Genomic DNA, 13,182 nt, shown 5'->3' on the forward strand with positions numbered 1-13,182 from the left:
ACGATGAAATGTGGCACACAAGAATTTTACAAAGTTAACAGTGATACAGACTTGTATGGGAGGATGTTATGTCAGGATTTTCCTCTGTATGCTGTTTTTATTGGCTAGAACAATTTTCATTGTTTGTGTTTATCAGGAAATACATAAGGACTTTAACCATATTTGACCTTGAGTGTTAAAATGGGCATTATTCATGTTGGTTTGTTTGTTTGTCTCGGTTGCCATGTGATTTCAGTTAATCATTACATGGACTGTGCTTGTGAATAAAAAATTCAAAGTGGGAATGTTCCAGTCCAGAATGTCTTTGAGCTGTTTGTAATCAAGATGAGGTGACATGTGTGGGGGTAATAGAGGAGTTTCTCTCTCTGTGTGTGTGTCTCTGCCTGTGTCTACATGTAAGTAATTTTGCAAAGGTAGGTTCAATGCATAAATAGCTGTTTTGCTACTTTTGGATAAATAGCTGTTTTGCTACTTTTGGATATGCAATCAGAATGATTGCATGTATGCCTGTGTACATGTCAGTAAGTTATTTTGCAGATTTGATATAAAAATCCACTGGACAAAAACTGGTTGAATCAATGTTGTCCACATCATTTCAACCCAAAAAATGGCACGTGATGATGTTGAATCAATGTGGAAAACTGATTGGATTTGCAAAAAGGCATCAATGTAAGGGAATTTAGTCATGTTTTTACCCAACTTTGAACCCAAATCCAATGACGGTTGACATTTTTGGGCTGATTTCACGTTAGTTGACATCTCAACCAAATCTAAATCAAAACTAGACATTGAACTAACGTATGTGCTCAATTGGAAGATTGTAAGTATTCAATGCATAGCTATTTGCTTTTCAATATGGTATGCAAGTGGAGTGTGTGTTTACAGAGTATGAGCAGGTCTGGGCATATCTGACTAATGAGACATTCTTATCTAGGACTCATCATACCTCTACTCTCCATTCCTCTCCTCCCTCCTCTACTCTCTCCATTCCTCTCCTCCCTCCTCTACTCTCTCCATTCCTCTCCTCCTAGTCCTCCCTAGTCCTGTCTTCTCTGCGCTGCTTTCTCTTATAGGCTCATGTTCACTCCACAGTTCCTGTGATAGCTAAGGGATCAGCATGTCCCTCACATGATCTGTCTCCGAGAAACAGAATGGACAGACTGACAGATGGAACAGAAAAAAAAGAAAAAAAAGTTATGATAAAAGATAATTATTCATCCCTCTTTTATTACGGACAGGATTTCGGGAGGACAGATGGTGATCAGTAGAAGAGCGTTAGATGAAAATAGTGAATAAAAGGAGGACAGGGTGTAAAAAAGACTGATAGAGTGGAGACAAATAAAGGAGTGGATGACAGATGGAGGGATGAGGATGGAGAGATAGAGGACATGTGGAAAAGGTTTTGTAAGATTCCCGGAACAGGAGATATGAAGGAAATGTTCAACAGATGATTCTCTCTCCCTGAGTCAATTTGTATTCAACCAACCCTCACATTCTGAGCAAAGGCCACGATAGGGGAAGTAACTCACTTTGGTTTTAGTATATGATATGATCTTAGTATATTATGTAAGGGATAATCAACAAGGGGCTATGCATTCTATGGAAAATAATGAACGACTTGGAAGGTGTATTACATGATGATTTACTAGCGGAGCTAACCTTTCATCGTTCATTATTTTCCAGAGAACACAAAGAGCACTGAGTTCATTATCCCTTTCATACCATGGATAAAATTTAACAGGTAGAAATGTGTTCAACATCCACTGAAGTAGCCAGCAAGTTTACTAGACAGCTACTACAGCAGTTGCCTTGGTCAGCAAACAAACTGACTTGCTAGTTTAGCTAACCAAACCATCAGGCCTATATTTGCTATTATGAAAATCAAATTCAACAATGCCAATAATGTTTTCAATTAAACTTTTTTCTTCAAAAGCAGCTCAAACATAGAACATGTAAGAAGGAACTATAGCCATTGAATGCATGCTCTAGAATGCGAAACGAGTATTCAACAATGTCATAGTATATAATCTGATATATATATATATATATAGAACAAAAATATAAACACAACACTTTCAACGATTTTATTGAGTTACAGTTCATATAAGGAAATCAGTTAATTTAAATAAATTCATTAGGCCCTAATCTACAGATATTACATGACAGGGACGCAGCCATGGGTGGGCCTGGGAGGGCATAGGCCCACCCACTTGGGAGCCAGGCCCACCCAATCAGAATTAGTTTTTTCCCAGAAAAGGGCTTTATTAAAGACAGAAATACTCCTCAGTTCCATCAGCAGTCCGGGTGGCTGGTCTCAGACGATCCTGCTGGTAAAGAAGGCAGATGTGGAGGTCCTGCGCTGGCATGGTTACACATGGTCTGCAGTTGTGGGGCCGGTTGGACGTACTGCCAAATTCTCTAAAACAATGTTGGAGGCGGCTTATGGTAGAGAAATGAACATTCAATTCTCTGGCAACAGCTCTGGTGGACATTCCTACAGCCAGCATGCCAATTGCACACTCCCTCAAAACTTGACACATCTATGGCATTGTGTTGTGTGACAAAACTGCACATTTTAGAGTGGCCTTTTATTGTCCCCAGCACAAGGTGCACCTGTGTATTGATCGTGCTGTTTAATCAGCTTCTTGATATGCCACACCTGTCATGTGGATGGATTATCTTGGCAAAGGAGAAACGCTCACTAACAGGGATGTAAAGAAATTTGTGCACAAAATTTGAGAAAAATAAGATTTTGGTGCATATGGAACATTTCTGGGATCTTTTATTTCAGCTCATGAAACATGGAACTAACACTTGTTGCGTTTATATTTTTGTTCAGTGTCTAATGTGATTTTATTAAATTACATTATTATACGATTTTGTTATGTTAATATGTTAGTAAATAATATGTTAGTTATATGTAGTTTATGATACAATGCTTTGTTATTATATACTGAGAGTACAAAACATTTGGAACATCTTCCTAATATTGAATATTCCTCCCTCCACCCCCTTTTACCCTCAGAACAGCCTCAATTCGTACACAATCCATCTCTCAATTGTCAAGGTTTAAAAATCCTTCTTTAACCCGTCGTCTCTTCATCTACACTGAAGTGGATTGAACCAGTCACATCAATAAGGGATCATAGCTTTCACCTGGATTCAACTGGTCAGTATATAGCTAGGTTTCCATGCAAAATGCAAAAGATTTTCATGTGAATATTATAAAATCTTCTTCAAATCTGCTTAAAACAACAATTCCCACCAGAGATATCTTCCCATCAAACTGACTTTTTGCAGATAAAAAGCTGTGCGTGATGACGTTTTGCACAGAAAGATTACTTTTACCGTTAAATTCCAATGTACTGAATGAAAAATTCAAGTTAAATGGGTTTCTGTTGATGGTTTGTCAGTTTGATGGTTTGTCACAAAAACTGTATTGTTAAATAGCAAACTCTGAGGACACACACAGCACTGATAACACTCTTGGTTAACTCCTTGGAGAGAACCTCGTTCCCAGTCTCAATTGCTACTGCATATAGGTTTGAAGAGAGAGTAGGCTGCTGGTAGGCCAGATTACCTTGGAGATGCTGGAGCTGGCTACAACTAGTATTATTTAGTACCAGGTAGTTGGTTGGGAGATGGGAGGACAGAATACTAATATGATGAAGAGAATGTAACCTAAACAGAGGTCATTGTGGCTAAGAGAGAGTGGGAGATGGGATGAGAATTGGGTGAGATGAAAGAGGAGCGCTTTGTAGCGCCAGGGAGGTTATGGGACAGGGGAGAGGGAGCGAGAGAAAGAGGGGGAGAGAGAAGGAGAGAGGGAGCTGTAAGCCCAGAGGGCGATTTATCAGCGTCTCCCACTGGGCAGTGTGTGTGTGCATGCATGCGTATGTGTGTGTGTGTGTGTGTGCGTGCGTATTTGCGTTTACGAATGGTATTGTGCTGTGGTTGCCCTGCAACTAGCCTCAGAGCTGGACTGAATGTCAATGAGAAGAGAACTCCAGAAGAGAACAAAACCAATGTTTAGGAGAAAGGAGAGGACAGAAACAGGTCAAGGGGGACAGGAGGGAAGTAGGAAGTGAGGGAGTATTTTAGAAGAAATGAGTGAGAGGGAAAGAGAGGGAGTCTGTGTGTGACAGTGTGGTCGTGGAGTAGAGGAGGAGGAGGGGAGGAGGAGAAGAGAGGAGGGGGAGCTAGTGCTTAGGGCTGTTTGTTTCCTGCCTTTTTTCTCCCTTTGGCGATGCACAGTCACAGAGGGATGGAGGGAGGGAGAGGATTAGTTATATCTCCCTCTGATGCTGTCCCTCGCTTTTATATTCCTCCCTCCATACATCCTCTGTCATTATCAGTTTCTCTACCGCTCTTTCCATCCCTCTCCCACCCTCTCTCCCTCCTGAGCCATTATCGAGGTCAGACAATACAGTGTTAGTCCAGAATAGATCCACAGAGTGGTAGTCAACCAGGAATATCTCTGTATAACACAATACACCACATAGGACCACAAAGCTGACTATACATCTGCTTTTGAAAAACACAAAGTGCATTTTAAGTGATAAATCTAACATCCGCAATGTCTGTTTTTTTTTTATCTTGGAAAATTCCCATGCTTTACAAATTTGACAGGGGGAGGGTGCGAGAGAGTGAAGAAAAGAGAGAGGAGAGAAAGTGGGAGAAAGAAAGGAACAGAGCGAGAGAGGGAAAGAGAGAGAGGGGGACAGAGAGAGCGAGAGGGTGGGAGCAATAGAGAGCCAAAAGGTGAGGTGCAGAGAGAGGAGTGGGGAAAAAATTGGAAAAGAGTGAGGGAGTAACAGAAAGAAAGTGGGAAAGAGGGAGAGAGAGGCAGTGTGAAAGAAACAGTCCTGATGTCATGGTGAATGCCCCTGCTTTCAATACACTTTAATCAGTGTAGATAAAGGGGAGGAGACAAGTTAAAGAAGGATTTTTAAGCCTTGAAACAATTGAGACATGGATTGTGTATGTGTGCCATTCAGAGGGTGAAAGGGCAAGACAAAATATTTAAGTGCCTTTGAATGGGGTATGGTGGTAGGTGTCAGCCACACCGGTTTGTGTCAAGAACTGCAATGCTGCTGGGTTTTTCATGCTCAACAGTTCCCTGTGTGTATCAAGAATGGTCCACCACCCAAAGGACATGCAGCCAACTTGACACAACTGTGCGAAGCTTTGGAGTCAACATGGGCCAACATCCCTCTGGAACGCTTTCGAGAACTTGAAGGGTCCATGCCCTGACAAATTTGGTTCTGAGGGAAAAGGGGTGGGGTGGGGGGTGCAACTCAATATTAGTAAGGTGTTCCTAATGTTTGATTACTTAACAAATACCAAAACATAGTTTTGGGGTGAAATTTTCCATCAAGTAGGTCAGGCAGGATGTTGTGATTTCACTCCCAATGCAATCGTCCGCAGGGCCAATCACGTTGGAGCAGGGACACACCCCCTAGCTGCCAATGCCTCAGGAAAACAAAACAAACCGCCCTCCACTTCTTCCAAAGTTCTGCAGCTGTCTCAACAATACACTCACGCTCTCTCTCACACACACACACACACACACACATACACACACACACACACACACACACACACACACACACACACACACACACACACACACACACACACTACAATAACAGACTTCTTTCATCTCTAGAGATATAAGTCAGGGGTTCCCAAACTTTTTCACCCAGGGCCCCCCTTCTACTCCTTTTCCACCCTATTTCTCTTCTCTCGTGTTCTTTTTCCCATGAAACTAACTTTACTCATAGCCTTATGCCATCCACTCTCAAACAACATACACTACATGACCAAACCTATGTGGACACCTCCTTGTTGAACATCTTATTCCAAAATCATGGGCATTAATATGGAATTGGTCCCCCCTTTGCTGCTATAACAGCCTCAACTCTTCTGGGAAGGCTTTCCACTAGATGCTGGAACATTGCTGCGGGGACTTGCTCCCATTCAGCCACAACAGCCTTAGTAAGGTCGGGCACTGATGTTGGGCGATTAGGCCTGGCTCGCAGTCGGCATTCCAGTTCACCCCAAAGGTGTTCAATGGGGTTGAGGTCAGGGCTCTGTGCAGACCAGTCAAGTTCTTCCACACCGATCTCGACAAACCTTTTCTGTATGGACCTCGCTTTGTGCACTTGGGCAATGTCATGCTGAAACAGGAAAGGGCCTTCTCCAAACTATTGCCACAAAGTTGGAAGCAGAGAATCGTCTACAATGTCATTGTATGCTGTAGCGTTAAGATTTCCCTTCACTGGAACTAAGGGGCCTGGCCCGAACAATGAAAAACAGCCCCAGACCATTATTCTTCCTCCACCAAACTTTACAGTTGGCACTATGCATTGGGGCTAGAAGCGTTCTCCTGGCATCCGCCAAACCCAGATTATTCCGTTGGACTGCCAAATGGTGAAGCGGTATTCATCACTCCAGAGAACACGTTTCCACTGCTCCAGAGTCCAATGGTTTGTGAGCTTTACAATACTCCAACCGACGGTTAGCATTGCGCATGGTGATCTTAGGCTTGTGTGCGACTGCTCAGCCGTGGAAACACATTTCATGAAGCTCCCGAGGAAACAGTTATTGTGCTGACGTTGCTTCCAGAAGCAGTTTGGAACTTGGTAGTGAGTGTTGCAATCGAGGACAGACGATGTTTACGCACCTTGCGCTTCAGCACTCGGCAGTCCTGTACTTACAGTGGACCGGGGCAGCTCTAGGAGGGCAGAGATTTTAGGAACTGACTTGTTTGAAAGGTGGCATCCTATGACGGTGCCACATTGAAAGTCACTGAGCTTTTCAGTAAGGCCATTCTACTGACAATGTTTGTCTATGGAGATCGCATGGCTGTGTGCTCGAGTTTATACAATTGTCAGCAACAGGTGTGGCTGAAATAGCCGAATCAACTAATTTGAAGAGGTGTCCACATGCTTTGTATATGTAGTGTATGTGTTAGTAGGCTACATAGGAGGATGGTCCACAGGAGGCTGCTGAGTTGAGGACAGCTCATAATCATGGCTGGAATGGAATCAAACACATGGAAAACATGTCTTTGATGTATTCGATACAATTGCATTGTTAAAAGTACATTTTTGCAATTTTTTTCCAATTGAATGCATTTGAGCCAATCAGTTGTGTTGTGGTATACAGAAGATAGCCCTATTTGGTAAAATACCAAGTCCATATTATGGCAAGAACAGCTCAAATAAGGAAAGAGATACAGTCCATCATTATTTTAAGACATGAATGTCAGTCAATCTGGAAAATGTGAACATTTCTTCAAGTGCGCTACGATGAAACTGGCTCTCATGAGGACCGCCACAGGAAAGGAAGACCCAGAGATACCTCTGCTGCAGAGGATAAATTAATTAGAATTACCAGCCTCAGAAATCGCAGCCCAAATAAATGCTTCACTGAGTTCAAATAACAGACACATCTCAACGTCAACTGTTCAGAGGAGACTACGTGAATCAGGCCTTCATGGTCGAATTGCTGCAAAGAAACAACTAAAGGACACCAATAATAAGAAGAGACTTGCTAGAGCCAAGAAACACAAGCAATGGACATTAGACCGGTGGAAATCTGTCCTTTGGTCTATTGAGTCTAAATTTGAGATTTTTGTTTCCATCCGTCGTGTCTTTGTGAGATGCAGAGTAGGTGAACGGATGATCTCCGCATGTGTGGTTCCCATCGTGAAGCATGGAGGAGGAGGTGTGATGGTATGGGGTGCTTTGCTGGTGACACTGTTGGGGATTTTCGTAGAATTCAAGGCACACTTAACCAGCATGGCTACCACAGCATTCTGCAGCGATACGCCATCCCATCTGGTTTGCGCTTAGTGGGACTATCATTTGTTTTTCAACTGAGATGGTTTGGGATGAGTTGGACCGCAGAGTGAAGGCATATGTGGGAACTCCTTCAAGACTGTTGGAAAAGCATTCCAGGTTTGTTGAGAGAATGCAAAGAGTGTGCAAAGCTGTCATCAAGGCAAAGGGTGGCTCCTTCGAAGAATCTAAAATATGCAAAGTTGACATTTCTAACATTGGCTGTACAGACACATATGTAAGGTTCTCTACACTGTATTGCTTCTACACACCAGGGCCTTGATTCATTATGATCTAAAAAAGGGAAAACAGATCCTAGATCAGCACTCCTACTCTGAGACGCTTTATGAATGCGGGCCCTGCTCTCTCCTCACATGGGGAAGAGCAGAAAGCCATTGAAGGTGGTGATCAGTTCCTCACCCCCAATGGGAGCGCGATCGATGAGGGTCACCCAGACCCAATTCCCGACCTCCAAGGACACGGTGCTCACCATGTCATCACCATCGCTGGAGTTGTGATCATATCCATTGGCAATAGCTGTTCCATTTCTCTTGTAGTAGTTGAAAGTTAATTAGTAGACTCATTTAACTGGGGCTGTAAAGATCCATGTGACAGAGAGAGAGAGAGAGACCATTGAGAGGAAAGACATTGTGGAGGAGGGAAAGCTTATTGTGATCAAAATGACAATCAGAGAAGATGACATAAAAAAAGTGCATGTGTTTGTGTTGTAGCCGTTGCCAATGTTTATATTGACTTTCTTGTGACTAAGGTGATAGTGGTGCCATAGGGTCCAAGAGTCCCAACATCAAGTCTAACTGAAAAACATACCTTTGGTTAAAACAGGAACTAGGTAGAGTGCATTCAGAAAGAATACAGACATATTTACTTTTTTCACATGTTACGTTACAGTCTTAATCTAAAAATCGATTAAACATTTTTTTCCACATCAATCTACACACAATACCCCATAATGGCAAAGTGAAAAAAGGTGTTTAGAAATTTTTGCAAATGTATTCAAAAACAAAAAACAGAAATACCTTATTTACATAAGTATTCAGACCCTTTGCTATGAGACTCGAAATTAAACTAATGTGCATCCTGTTTCCTTTGATCATCCTTGAGATGTTTCTACTACTTGATTGACTCCACCTGTGGTAAATTCAATTGATTGGACATGATTTGGAAAGGCACACACTTGTTTGTTTAAGGTCTCACAGTTGACAGTGCATGTAAGAGCAAAAACCAAGCCATGAGGTAAAAGGAATTGTCTGTAGAGCTCCGAGACAGGATTGCGTCAACACACAGATCTGGGGAAGGGTAACAAAACATTTCTGCAAGACTGAATGTTCTTGAGTGGCCCAGCCAGAGCCTGCACTTGAACCTGATCGAACATCTCTGTAGAGACCTGAAAATAGCTGTGCAGCGACGCTCCCCATCCAACCTGACAGAGCTTGAAAGGATCTGCAGAGAAGAATGTTAGAAACTCCCCAAACACAGGTGTGCCAAGCTAGTAGTGTTATACCCACGAAGACGCGAGGCTGTAATCGCTGCCAAAAGGTGCTTCAGCAAAGTACTAAGTAAAGGTCTGCATACTTATGTAAACGTAATATTTCCATCAAACATGTCTAAAAACCTGTTTTTATTTTGTCATTATGGGGTATTGTATGTAGATAAGGGATTTTTTATTTTATTTTTTACGTTTTAAAATAAGGCTGTAACTTAACAATATGTGGAAAAAGTCAACGGTCTGAATGCACTGTATAATAAAAAGGTACAAACTTCATCAAGTCCAACTGAAAAAGCTACCGTCGGGTTGATCTGTGGGGATAACAGACATAAAAAGGAACTGAAACAAGATATTTTCACAGCCACAAAGGAAAGTTACACTCCCTAAGAGGAGTGCATTGTCTCTGTAACAAGTAAAATGTCACATTTCAGCTATAACATACATTTGTGAAATTGCAATAAGAGAAACATTTTGACTTAAAATCATTGTGAATTTTGTTTTCATTGTCGGTCTTTCTTCAGCAGGTCCACATATACCTTTGCATCTGTAATGAAATGAACAGCAGAGGTAAGAACTATTCAACCTTTCTTTGACTACATTACTGCAAACACAAAATGACTACATTACCATCACTCCTTTCCTGCACGGTTTTCATATTTTCCTTCAGGTTGTAGATGTCATCCCGCTGTTGATCCTTGAATCTACACAAATCTAAAAAAGGTAGGCCTTCACATAAGGACATCCAACATCAATCTCTTTCTCTATACAATAGCCAGTGACCACATTTGATAAATAAAAAAATGTAAATGTTTTTATTTCACCTTTATTTAACTAGGTAGGCAAGTTGAGAACAAGTTCTCATTTACAATTGCGACCTGGCCAAGATTAAGCAAGCAGTTTGACACATACAACAACAGAGTTACACATGGAGTAAAACAAACATACAGTCAATAATATAGTAGAAAATTAAGTCTATATACAAAGTGAGCAAATGAGGTGAGATAAGGGAGGTAAAGGCAAAAAAGGCCATGGTGGCGAAGTAAATACAATATAGCAAGTAAAACACTGGAATGGTAGATTTGCAGTGGAAAGTGCAAAGTAGAAATAATGGGGTGCAAAGGAGCAAAATAAATAAATAAATACAGTAGGGGAAGAGGTAGTTGTTTGGGCTAAATTATAAATGGGCCATGTACAGGTGCAGTAATCTGTGAGCTGCTCTGACAGCTGGTGCTTAAAGCTAGTGAGGGAGATAAGCGTTTCCAGTTGTAGAGATTTTTGTAGTTCGTTCCAGTCATTGGCAGCAGAGAACTGGAAGGAGAGGCGGCCGAAGGAGGAAATTGGCTTTGGGGGTGACCAGAGAGATATACCTGCTGGAGCGCGTGCTACAGGTTGGTGCTGCTATGGTGACCAGCGAGCTGAGATAAGGGGGAACTTTACCTAGCAGGGTCTTGTAGATGACCTAGAGCCAGTGGGTTTGGCGACGAGTATGAAGAGAGGGCCAGCCAATGAGAGCGTACAGGTCGCAGTGGTGGGTAGTATATGGGGCTTTGGTGACAAAACGGATGGCACTGTGATAGACTGCATCCAATTTATTGAGTAGGGTATTGGAGGCTATTTTCTAAATGACATCGCCGAAGTCGAGGATCGGCAAGATGGTCAGTTTTACGAGGGTATGTTTGGCAGCATGATTGAAAGATGCTTTGTTGCGAAATAGGAAGCCAATTCTAGATTTAACTTAGGATTGGAGATGTTTGATGTGAGTCTGGAAGGAGAGTTTACAGTCTAACCAGACACTTAGAGTATGTGGACAACTACAAATACCTAAGTCAGAACCATCCAGAGTAGTGATGCTGGACGGGCGGGCAGGTGCAGGCAGCGATCGGTTGAAGAGCATGCATTTAGTTGTACTTGTATTTAAGAGCAGTCGGAGGCCACGGAAGGAGAGTTGTATGGCATTGAAGCTCATCTGGAGGGTTGTTAACAGTGTCCAAAGAAGGGCCAGAAGTATACAGAATGGTGTCGTCTGCGTAGAGGTGGATAAGAGACTCACCAGCAGCAAGAGCGACATCATTGATGTATACAGAGAAAATAGTTGGCCCAAGAATTGAACCCTGTGGCACCCCCATAGACTGCCAGAGGCCCGGACAACAGACCCTCCGATTTGACACAGTGAACTCTATCAGTTGGTGAACCAGGCGAGGCAATCATTTGAGAAACCAAGGCTATTGAGTCTGCCGATGAGGATGTGGGGATTGACAGAGTCGAAAGCCTTGGACAGGTCAATGAACACGGCAGCACAGTATTGTTTCTTATCGATGGCGGTTAAGATATCGTTTAGGACCTTGAGGGTGGCTGAGGTGCACCCATGACCAGCTCTGAAACCAGATTATATAGCGGAGAAGGTGCGGTGGGATTCGAAATGGTCTGTTTGTTGACTTGGCTTTCGAAGACTTTAGAAAGGCAGTGTCGGATAGATATAGGTCTGTAGCAGATTTGGCCAAGAGTGCCCCCCCCCCCTTTTGAAGAGGGGGATGACCGCAGCTGCTTTCCAATCTTTGGGAATTTCAGACGACACAAAAGAGGTTGAACAGGCTAGTAATAGGGGTTGCAACAATTTGGGCAGATAGTTTTAGAAAGAAAGGGTCCAGATTGTCTAGCCCGGCTGATTTGTAGGGGTCCAGATTTTGCAGCTCTTTCAGAACATCAGCTGACTGGATTTGGGAGAAGGAGAAATGGGGAAGGCTTGGGCGAGTTGCTGTGGTGGGTGCAGTGCTGTTGACCGGAGTAGGGGTAGCCAGGTGGAAAGCATGGCCAGCCGTAGAAAAATGCTTATTGAAATTCTCAATTATAGTGGATTTATCGGTGGTGACAGAGTTTCCTATCCTCAGTGCAGTGAGCAGCTGGGAGGAGGTGCTCTTATTTGCCAAGGACTTTACAGTGTCCCAGACCTTTTATGACTTTGTGTTGCAGGAAGAAGATTTCTGCTTGAAAAAGCTAGCCTTGGCTTTTCTAACTGCCTGTGTATATTGGTTTCTAACTTCCCCGAAAAGTTGCATATCACGGGGGCTGTTCGATGCTAATGCAGAACACCATAGGATGTTTTTGTGTTGGTTAAGGGCAGTCAGGTCTGGAGAGAACCAAGGGCTATATCTGTTCCTGGTTCTACATTTCTTGAATGGGGCATGCGTATTTAAAATGGTGAGGAAGGCATTTAAAAAAAATAACCAGGCATCCTCTACTGAAGGGATGAGGTCAATATCCTTCCAGGATACCCGGGCCAGGTCGATTAGAAAGACCTGCTCGCTGAAGTGTTTCAGGGAGCATTTGACAGTGATGAGTAGAGGTTGTTTGACCGCTGACCCATTACGGATGCAGGCAATGAGGCAGTGATCACTGAGATCTTGGTTGAAAACAGCAGAGGTGTATTTACAGGGCAAGTTGGTTAGGATGATATCTATGAGGGTGCCCGTGTTTACGGCTTTGGGGTGGTACCTGGTAGGTTCATTGATCATTTGTGAGATTGAAGGCATCAAGCTTAGATTATAGGATGGCTGGGGTGTTAAGCATGTCCCAATTTAGGTCACCTAGCAGCAGGAGCTCTGAAGATAGATGGGGGGCAATCAGTTCACATATGGTGTCCAGAGCACAGCTGGGAGCAGAGGGTGGTCTATAGCAGGCGGCAATGGTGAGAGACTTGTTTTTAGAGAGGTTGATTTTTAAAAGTAGAAGTTCAAATTGTTTGGGTACAGACCTGGATAGTAGGACAGAACTCTGCACGCTATCTCTGCAGTAGATTGCAGCACCACCCCCTTTAGCTGTTCTGTCTTGTCT

General features: G+C 42.9%; 1 protein-coding gene across 5 annotated transcripts in view; it reads left to right on the forward strand.

Moving 5' to 3' along the window:
• Positions 1 to 280: 280 nt before the first annotated feature.
• Positions 281 to 13,182, forward strand: part of LOC106608986 (protein NDRG2) — a 71,042-nt gene continuing 58,140 nt past the window's right edge. The window contains exons 1-4 of one of the 5 annotated variants that reach the window (XM_082977529.1): positions 297 to 395; positions 3,026 to 3,169; positions 9,873 to 9,918; positions 10,019 to 10,071. The gene's annotated coding sequence lies outside the window, so the exon portion shown is untranslated. Of the gene's footprint in view, positions 414 to 3,025; positions 3,170 to 9,872; positions 9,919 to 10,018; positions 10,072 to 13,182 lie in introns of all 5 variants that reach the window. The other 4 variants (XM_014207294.3, XM_014207295.3, XM_045721793.2 and 1 more) reach the window with 4 other exon arrangements.

This window comes from Salmo salar, chromosome 07 (assembly GCF_965601325.2).
Source record: "Salmo salar chromosome 07, fSalSal1, whole genome shotgun sequence".
NCBI classification, from domain to species: domain Eukaryota; kingdom Metazoa; phylum Chordata; class Actinopteri; order Salmoniformes; family Salmonidae; genus Salmo; species Salmo salar.